The following is a 9808-nucleotide window of genomic DNA, read 5'->3' on the forward strand; positions in this document are numbered from 1 at the left end:
TGATAAAATTTTCGAATTAACCAAACTGACATAAATAGAAGTTAATTATTTATTTATTCTTTAAATTAGTTAATAATTTAATTTTAAAGTAATAGATTCATTTTTATTATATAAGTCATTCTAGTGTATTTCACACAAATTAAGAAAGGCAATTAATATAGACTTCAGTTAATGAATTTATATTAGTTAACTAAAAAACTTCTCTTTCACTTTGTTTGTGATAATTAGATAATAAGGGGATTAATTTATAAAATAAAGAAAGATACAAATAAATCTTGCCCTTTCACTCTTGATATTTTTAACACCATTACTTAGTTTGGACTGTGTTTGCTAACGGAATCTATACCTTTTTTTTTCAAATTTTTAAACCACATGTTTATGATTGAAAACGAATAGTACCACATAGTTTATTTTTGTACTTTTCCCTAAAAATTATTGGTTATTACAAATAGAAGCAAGAGTAATTGAAGTACATTTTCTCTTTAACCAGATGTTGTACTTGAAGGCTCCTTTCTCGCTTTATATGAGCAAGGAACTCGAGGATTAGTAAAGAGCGCTATGCACTTCTCTTAAAGAGACATGATTTTCGTAAATTATTGTACACAAATGAAAACAAAATCTAAAAGCAATTGAAAATATATAAGTCATCTGAACTACAAATCAAAACAAATAGAAAGAGAGTTGACGTTAGTTTGCAGAGTTGACGTTAGTTTGCCAAAAACATAGACTTGAAGTTAAAGTTGTGTGGATTAAAGAGCTTTGAGTGAATTGAATATCTCGTTGCTGATTTATATAGTTTAAGATACTAATTAATTTTGGAACTTTAGTTTAAGAGCCAAATATACTTTATGCCATATATATACCCTTATACATTAACCATCACTTTATTATTGAAGACTCGTTAGAGTGGATTTGGGAAGCAAGGAACAATTTGAGATTTGGGATAGAAATTTTTCAATATGAGAATCGATGTAGTGGATTTGTAACTAAGTAGCATTTTCCTTTATTTCTTTTTTTTTGTTTTAATTAATTGAAAATGGCGCCGTTTCATTCAAGTGATTGAAACAAGGTTGTTTCAATTATTTAAAATAGAAATAAAAAAGATATCCAATTCGTCTTTTTCAACCTAGCCTCCATAGTCGATACTAGTCTCCGACCATGCTATGCATTGATGTAATAAGAAATATTGTTACTCAATTTTTTTTTTTATACTAACTTTATAAAACACATTCTCTCATTTTGTCAAAAGAAAAAATATGACATTTTTGTTTTACTTGCAACACAATAAAACCTCACGGATTTTATTTTATTTTTGTTCCAAAAAAAAAAATTAGAATGAAAAATTACATGCTTTATAACTTTTTTTTGACAATGATGGACGATTTAAAAAAAAAAATAAAATAGAAAGGTTAAAGTTTTGAAAAGGATATAAAGAAGAAAAAGTGAGGAGTGGTTATAGAAACATTGGATTCTTGGGTGTATCAATGCACTCCTATAGGGCTAACCTAAGCCTAAATTATCTATATTTTTGTTTCATAAAGTCGAGGTCCCCTCCCCATGTTTCAAGGCTTCTTCTTCTTCTTCTTGTTTTTGGAGTAGAGTGCTTAGAATGTTATTGCTGAATAAGTATAGAATTATTACAAATTTAGAAATATTGTAGTATGATAGAAGGGACATTGATATATCAAGCTATATATTAATATACCAAATCCACCAAGAAAGTCAGTCATGTGCAATTCCTCAAATAAGTTGATGCCAAAAAGACTAGTTTTAACCCATTCATATAGAACTAGAAATGTGAATACGACTTATTGTGTTATATCATCTTAATTATGTAATTTATGTAATTATGTAATATATATTAGGGTAAATTACAAAACTAGGTCAAATGGGAAGCTCATTTACATATTTAACCTATTTACTCAACCTACTACATATCTAGACTGTTTTTGTGTGACTTTCCCATAATACCCTCAATATTTACGCGCATCTCGCCCCCTCCCGCCTGACTTCGCAGATTCCATGTTATGTGAAGCCTGCGAAGCTAATGTTTGGGTTTATATGCGAAGCATGCAAAGCGTGCGAAACTAAAGTTTGGTTTACTTGATGAATTTAGTTCGCATATGCGAAACCTGCGAAGCTAAAGTTTGGTTTACTTGATGAATTTAGTTCGCATATGCGAAGCCTGGATATGTTTTGAAGCTAATGTGCGAAGTGGTATATAACAAAAAATGGCAAACAACAACAGATTCTAACATTAAAATCATAACATTATCAAAATTTACAACAAGATTGCCACAATAACAACATTAAAATCACAACAACTTCAAAATTTACAACAAGATTGCCACAATAAACTCCTAACAAAGCACATACACTCCTAAAATGGTTGGTTAGTAGAGATTGTGCCAATAATCCGGTACCAATTTTGAAGCGGATGAGTAATCTTGGTGTGCACCGTGAGACACATCCATCCCAAAAGGTCTGGACTAACCATTTAGGAAGTCCAGACCTTTTGGGATGGATGTTTCCCATGGTGCACACCAAGATTACTCACCCGCTTCAAAATTGGTACCGGATTATTGGCACAATCTCTCCTAACTAACCATTTCAGGAGTGAATGTGTCAATCTTGAGGGAAGTTCATCCCTATATAGGAAGGAAAGTTATCTCCCCTGCAGCCCAGTACACCGCCTTCCAGAAAGAGATGTTACGTATTCAACCACCTTCAGAAAAAATTAATCGTGTTAGGCAACGAAAAAGACAATTTTGGCTTCGCGAAATGAGGATTAGCGAAGCATGCAAATGTAAATGTGCAGGGAAAGAGGTGAGTTTACTTCGCTAATCGATGTTTTCGCAAGGTATGCAAGGTCTGAAACATGACGATCTACGTAGCATATCGATGCTTTCGCGAAGTCTGCGAGGTTTGAAACGTGACGATCTATTCGCAGACTTCGCGAACTAATCGATTCGCGAAATAGATCCACACGTTTCAGACTCTTTCTCTTCGCAGATCTTCGCGAAATCATCGATTCACGAAGTAGATCGTCACTTTCCAGGCTCTTTTTCTTGGTAAATCTTCGCGAAACCATCGATTCACGAAGTGTATTCATGAAAAAACGTAGAAAAAACAACAGATACTTACATTTTTCGCCCCTTTCACCCTTAAAAGCGACAATAACAATATGGTAGCATGGGAAAAACGAAGGAAATAACGTAGAATAACCATTTCTAACATGGTAACAAGAAGAAAGAAACCAAGTAACGAACAGGAAGATGAAGAACCATGGCTTCGTTTTCTAGGGTTAGGAAGTTGCAGAATCAAGAGATGAAGAGGGGAAAAAGAGAAATTCATTGTGATTTGGCGAAATGGTCCAGATTTCGTGCAATTTAAAGGAAGAAAGGAAGATCAAAAGTCTTGAAATCATTAATGGAGGAGCCAACTTTTTGCGTAACCAATGAGATAGGGGAGCGGTTGTTCGCGATGTGGTGGGAAGTGGGAAGGTTAGGGGTATTATGGGAAAGTCACACAAAATCAGTCTAGATATGTAGTAGGTTGAGTAAATGGGTTAAATATGTAAATGAGCCTCCCATTTGACCTAGTTTTGTAATTTTTTCTATATATTACAGATCCAATAAAAATAATGATAACATCCTGATTTCAAAATGATGTTATCAATCGTTATTCTTTCTAGAATGAGAAATAATGACAATTAGTAGAAATAATAATAATAAACTGTTATTTCTTATAAAAGAATGATTAATGATAATTAATGCGGTATTAAAGACAGTTAATAGATGGTTGATGATAATTAACCTCAATTAAAGCAAGAGAGTTGCAAATATATATATATATATATATATATATATATATATATATATATATATATATATATATATATATAATTCACTTGCTCATTAAGGTGCATGTGAAAATTCCTGACCCCAACTAAGGTATGCTACAAGTTAACTGCATTCTCTTCTTTTTAATATTGATTATTCTCTTATGATATTACTAACTTTATCATCGGAATGCCCGTGGCCGAACTCAACGACGCCTCATAGTGGAGCCACTAGTAGAATTATCAGAGGAGAAAAAGCACATATGTCAAATAATAATTGTGTTAAACGGACCGTATCGAATGAGTTATATTATAAATTTTGTTATCGTACTAGAGATTGTCAATCTTAAAAAGAATATTAATGGAGAAATCAATAAGTATAATACTATGCGCTTACAAAAAAAAAATAGTAAAAACATGTTTTTTTAAGAAATGTAAAATAATGTTAAAAAGTACGGTTGGATAGAATGATATCTAGTTTTTCTAAAATGGGTTATTATTTATACAACTTATTCATGTGTTTCTGCCAATGCATTCGCTTCCTCTTTCTTGACTTGCTCCATAATAGAACGAGTTGTAGCCAGTTCGTCTATAGTTATCTTCAGATGCCTCTGAAAGGCGGAGATGGTGAAGCCAAACGTTTAGATAAGCCACTTTGCTATAGTTAATACCCTTTACACATATCACCTTTTATAGGCTTAGGAAGGGGCACGGAGGATAGCGGGTTTACTACAAGTGGAGTGTCCTTCGACAATACCAACTTGGAAATGTGAAGGTTGTCCTTATTAGTTGAATCTAGAACTTCCACGTTATAAGGAGTAACTAACAGTTCGAAATACACCATAGTAGCAGAAGTAGCCTATTCTTGGATTCCCACTACCTAACCCAAAGGTTGGGGGACGAGAGGAATCATCTTAATAGGTACATGTAAAGAGGCATTCTTAGGATCCGATCTATCAGAGGAAGTATGAGAAGTAACGGGTGCTCTGACCTTCGGGACAGTAATAAAAATGGAAGGTTTTGTAGGTCGAGGAATGGGTTAAGAAGCTATAGTAGCTTATTATTGTCTCTGTCTTTCTATAATACGGGCAAGCACTAATGTTAAAATTCATTCTTGTATCCAAAAAAGGCAGAAAAATAAAGTCCAAAATAGAGAATTTACCTTCGAGGATCTCTTAATATCGATCTTCACCTTCTAAATGTAAGGCCCCCTCCTTATCAAGCACATCATAAAGGGTATTGGAATGAATCAGACCCATCATCTTTGTAACTGTCCTAGTAACTAGGGAAAACATTGTCACTTCTACGGACCTCTCTTCCTATTCAGTTAGAAAGCGGGGCTCCGCCCAAGTCTTTTCTTTCTAGGGAAAAGGATTCCAGCTATTCTTAAAATTTAAACCTTGAGGGTAGAGGCTGTTGGAAGAGGAACTTAGCCCCAACCAGAATGATTTATCCTTGAAGCCCTTGATATTGTTTGACTTCTCGATCAGAAGAGCAGACCTCTAAAATCTTGAGGATTGGCTTTTTAAGCCCTAGTAACAGAAATCTTTATTCTTCTAGATAACGGGCCTCCAAAACTGATGAAAAACAACCCTATTTAAAACAATACCCAAATTTGAACAAAATTTGTGAAGGGACTACAACTCCAACCAGACATTTGGTGACAACTGACAAGGGATTAGATGAGACTCTTCTAGTGCTACCACAATAGGTCCGAGAAAATGGAAGATCATCCTATATGACAAGTGTCGAGTATAAACGCCTTCAAAATCTTTATCATCCTTATGGAAACCATCATTGATATGTTGTCCCAAGCTAGGAAGATGTCTAGCTAAAGCCTCAAGAAATGGATACTCCACCGATAGATTGGCCAATTGGGTAACCGTTAGACTCGAACCTTAGTCCCAACCTTTAGGGTTTTGTTTCTTTTCACCGAGTACTTTCTTACTTTTACTAGGCCCTCCCTTACTTTATTTTTGAGGAGCCATGTTCTCAGTTTGGCTAGAATAAGATGAGATAGATTCCTTCAAGGATGAAGGTTTACGGGAATTGTTTGACTTCAGCGTTTCCATTAAAAAAAAAACATAAGAGAAAAGTTGCATATAGTTGCTAGAGATGGTTGAAGCTCTTCAATTGAAAGGAAATGGCAGAAATCTCAAAAAGAAAGACTAAACACCCATCAAAACCCTTTTTATAAGCATTTAAGCATAGAAAGGTCATCGTCAATTAAGGTAATTATTAAAATCAGTTCACCTAGAAGATCTTGAATCATTCCGTCTACTCTTACTTAGCTTGAAGCATTGTAATTACGTGTGTCAAGCTTTAAGTGGAGCCACAAGTGTGGTCGTAATGATTCCTACTAGTAAAGTGGTTGCACGCTTACCCACAACTATAATTTCATCTCGTGTAATGATCCACCATTATAAATTTATTGTTCACACACAAAGCATAATTATCATTTGTAAAAGATCTTTTGAAAGTCTAAAGGGGGGGGGGGGGGCATCTGATAATATGATAATTAATATCAGTACATGTATCTCCATCCTAGGGATCCAGTAGCGATCGAAGCACTATGAGCCCTCACATTCAACTAAATATGAATATCGCCATTCCTCTAACACGTGGACCAATAGGAGAATATCTAACTCCAACTCGTACAATATTTCACTAGATTATCCTAGAATCAAAGAATTCAAGAACCGGGTAGAATACGACTTGCCTAAATTACGTCTAACTATATTCCGAGGAATCTAAGGATAGTGATTCTCTATACATAGAAATCACACGATCAAGGTATATACACATATTCTTTGCAATTACTCTTAATTGATTGATACTTTATCACATAAATCTTTAAATTAGGCATCGAATTAGGGTCATTAATCAATGGCCTCGCCCTCTCCATCTTTTTATCTTATTTTAGGCACCGAAAAGATCCCTTCAATCATCGGAGTATTACTTCACCGAATCACGAGTAACACCTTGTCATCTAGAATTTCATAGTAGTTAGGGATTGAGGATGGCTTGGGTTGTCAATAATGATAGAAGGTCTGAGCAAAAGTTGCCTCGTCCACCCTTTAATCTTCCCTAATTTTGAATTGTGCTTAGATCTATCATTTAAAACATTTGTTTTTCTATATTTTACAATTTTAAAAGGGATAAGGTACAAAAATACCTCTTTACGTTAGTAACCAAAAGCAATTTTACTCATAACGTCATAAATGATGCTCTAATATTGGTAACTTGGGCTAATTTTAGATATCATTAATACCACAAAGATATTATGTTCTATTATCCTACAACAATTGCATATTAGTTGGTTCAGAAGAAAAAAAAATGAATTTCTTTTTGCAATTTTAGAATAGATTGAATATGGATAACTTTAATCTCGATGTAAAATATTTGGATTTTAATTTTTCTTCTAAGACGTGCATAAAAAAATCTAGGTTTTTTTAACTTTTTTCATATGTATGCATGTATCTGCTATCTAGTATTAAGGTGTGATAACAAGGTGCACATGTGTAGTGGAGATAACAAGATATGTGACTAAAGAGAGTGGTTAGTTAATAATGTCTGAAATTGACTCAATTTGCTAACATTAAGGCTAAAATTGTACCATTTATGACATTATGAGAAAACTTGCTATTGGCTGCAAATATTAGAAGTATTTTAAAACAAAATTTGTACAATATCCCATTGATAATTTGTGTAATTTTTCCGTATACATATCACTAAAGGGCCTCATCGTCCAAGATCTTTTCTGCAAAATAGGGCATGTATCGCCTACTTAACGTAAGCACTCTGATGCTTAAGTTAGTATCACTCTTAGGAATAAAAAAAAGTATGGAGGGTAGGATTTAAAGCATGCCTCAAAATTCCTTTAAACCCTATATTTATGGGTTATTGTAGTCCATATTATTAGGGTTTTATAGTGTCGTCTTCTTATTGCATGATCATTTTGTCCTAATAGGAGGCCTCTACTTGCATTTCATTTCCTTAATTGTGCTCACACTAGACTCCTTTAGATAGATGCCTTATGGGCTTCATTTATGGTTAATCATCTAAATCCCAGATGCACAACCGAGAGAGTTTGGAATGATCGTATGTCAGTTATTGTCCGTATCTTTTACATACGGTCTAACGATGTGTAGATATTCACTTATTGGACTCGTCATGCGGGTAGTTTGCATCAATCATTGATTGGATCTTTGACTTCCATTCACATCACATCTGAGTAATTTTTTGCTTAGTTCTTATCAGAAACCTGTCTGGGAAGTTTAGACATCTCTCTTAAATTCCGAGGATAATATTCTTATGTTATCACCTTTTAAGGCTCTAACAACGCTTCAATTCTTTTGCTTTAGCTACTCAAACTATGATTTAACATGAGTACCTCTATAAGGGGAAGATGTGTGATAAGTGTATGATCGGGATAAGAATAAATGATGAGCCTTTCCCCTTTGTATGGTTAAGGTTCTTTCAAAGGTCTTTGTACCTTAACCATTTTCAAATTTTATCCCTGCTATAAACGAGAACTAATTTTTCTACTTTCCCTTTTCACAATTCTTCTTCTTTTGGGATCGAGTTCTCCTCACAGATCCCTGAATTATTGATCCAACGATCACAATATCCATCTCCATTCTCATTAGGGTTGAGGTGGTTATATGCCCCCCATTATTAAACAAGAGTGATGATTATCCACTCTCCACCCTTGGTGATGGTGTGCTCACACCCTTGGCGGTGGTGTGCTCTGGCCTTGAACTTCATATGCATCCTCATTCGTATCAGGAAATGGGATTCTAAGATGTAACCCTAACCCTAATGTACCCTCATTGATTGGGTATACACTTCGATCGTGGGGCTAGTAGATCTAGAGGGGACCTCCGTCGACTTTCTTAGTTGGGAAGCTATTATGGCTAACACCGTTGAGAAGGTGTTCACGTCTTCCAATCTTATGTTTGCTTGAACCATCTAAACAAACTTCTCAATGGATTTCGTAGATGGAGTGGCCTAAGGAGGGACATTGGAATCGTTTTGATATATAACGTCTTCAATAAGGACCTCCTCATTATCCCTATCGGAACTACCATCAACAACTTTTGTCGCTAGAATTATGAAGTCGTGATGAAATATTGACTCCATGCTCATTCGCACCAATGCTAATTTGTGTAATTTTCTGATGTACATTTCTCTAAAAGGCCTCACCGTCAAAAACCTTTTTTTGCAAAATAGGGGAGGCATCGGCTACCCTGGAAGCATTATGATGCTTAAGTTATCATCACTCTTAGGATTTGAGCAGATCTCTCCAAGATTCCCTTAAACCCTCTACGCATGGCTTGTTGCAGTCCCTATTAGAGGTTTAGAGTGTCATCTTCGCATTAGACTAGCGTTTTGTCTCAATAAGAGGCTTCCACATGTATTACCTTACCCTGCTTGTGTTCACATACTCCTCTAGATAAATGTCCTATGGGCTTCATTTGTGGTTTGAATCCAAAATGCATAGTAGGGAGAGCTTTGGATAATCATATGTTGGTTACTCTTCATATTTTTTGTGAACTGCTAAATACCGCTCCCAAATTACTTAACACCCTCCCTTTTGGACTTTTTTACCCTTCTCATATTTTTGATCAAAAACTGAACATTCTCTCTCCAAAATCATAAACCCGAACAACAATAATTGAAATTATAAAAATAATTGATATGTGACAATCCGAACCCCAAAAATGGATGATTACGAGTCGGAAACATTAAGATTACATCTTTTTATCAAAGAACTCATGAAAATAATTGAATGATTTAGTATTTTTCGTCACTAAAATTTTTACGATTTTGCATATTTCAAAATTTGGCCTAAACGGATGCGGCATATCGCCCGACCCATGGCGGGAACGGATGCGACATCCGTTCCCGCCATGGGTCGGGTAGTATGTCGCATCCGTTTAGACCAAATTTTGAATTTTCTCTCAA

The sequence above is a fragment of the Euphorbia lathyris genome, chromosome 2 (genome assembly GCF_963576675.1).
Source record: "Euphorbia lathyris chromosome 2, ddEupLath1.1, whole genome shotgun sequence".
Lineage (NCBI taxonomy): Eukaryota > Viridiplantae > Streptophyta > Magnoliopsida > Malpighiales > Euphorbiaceae > Euphorbia > Euphorbia lathyris.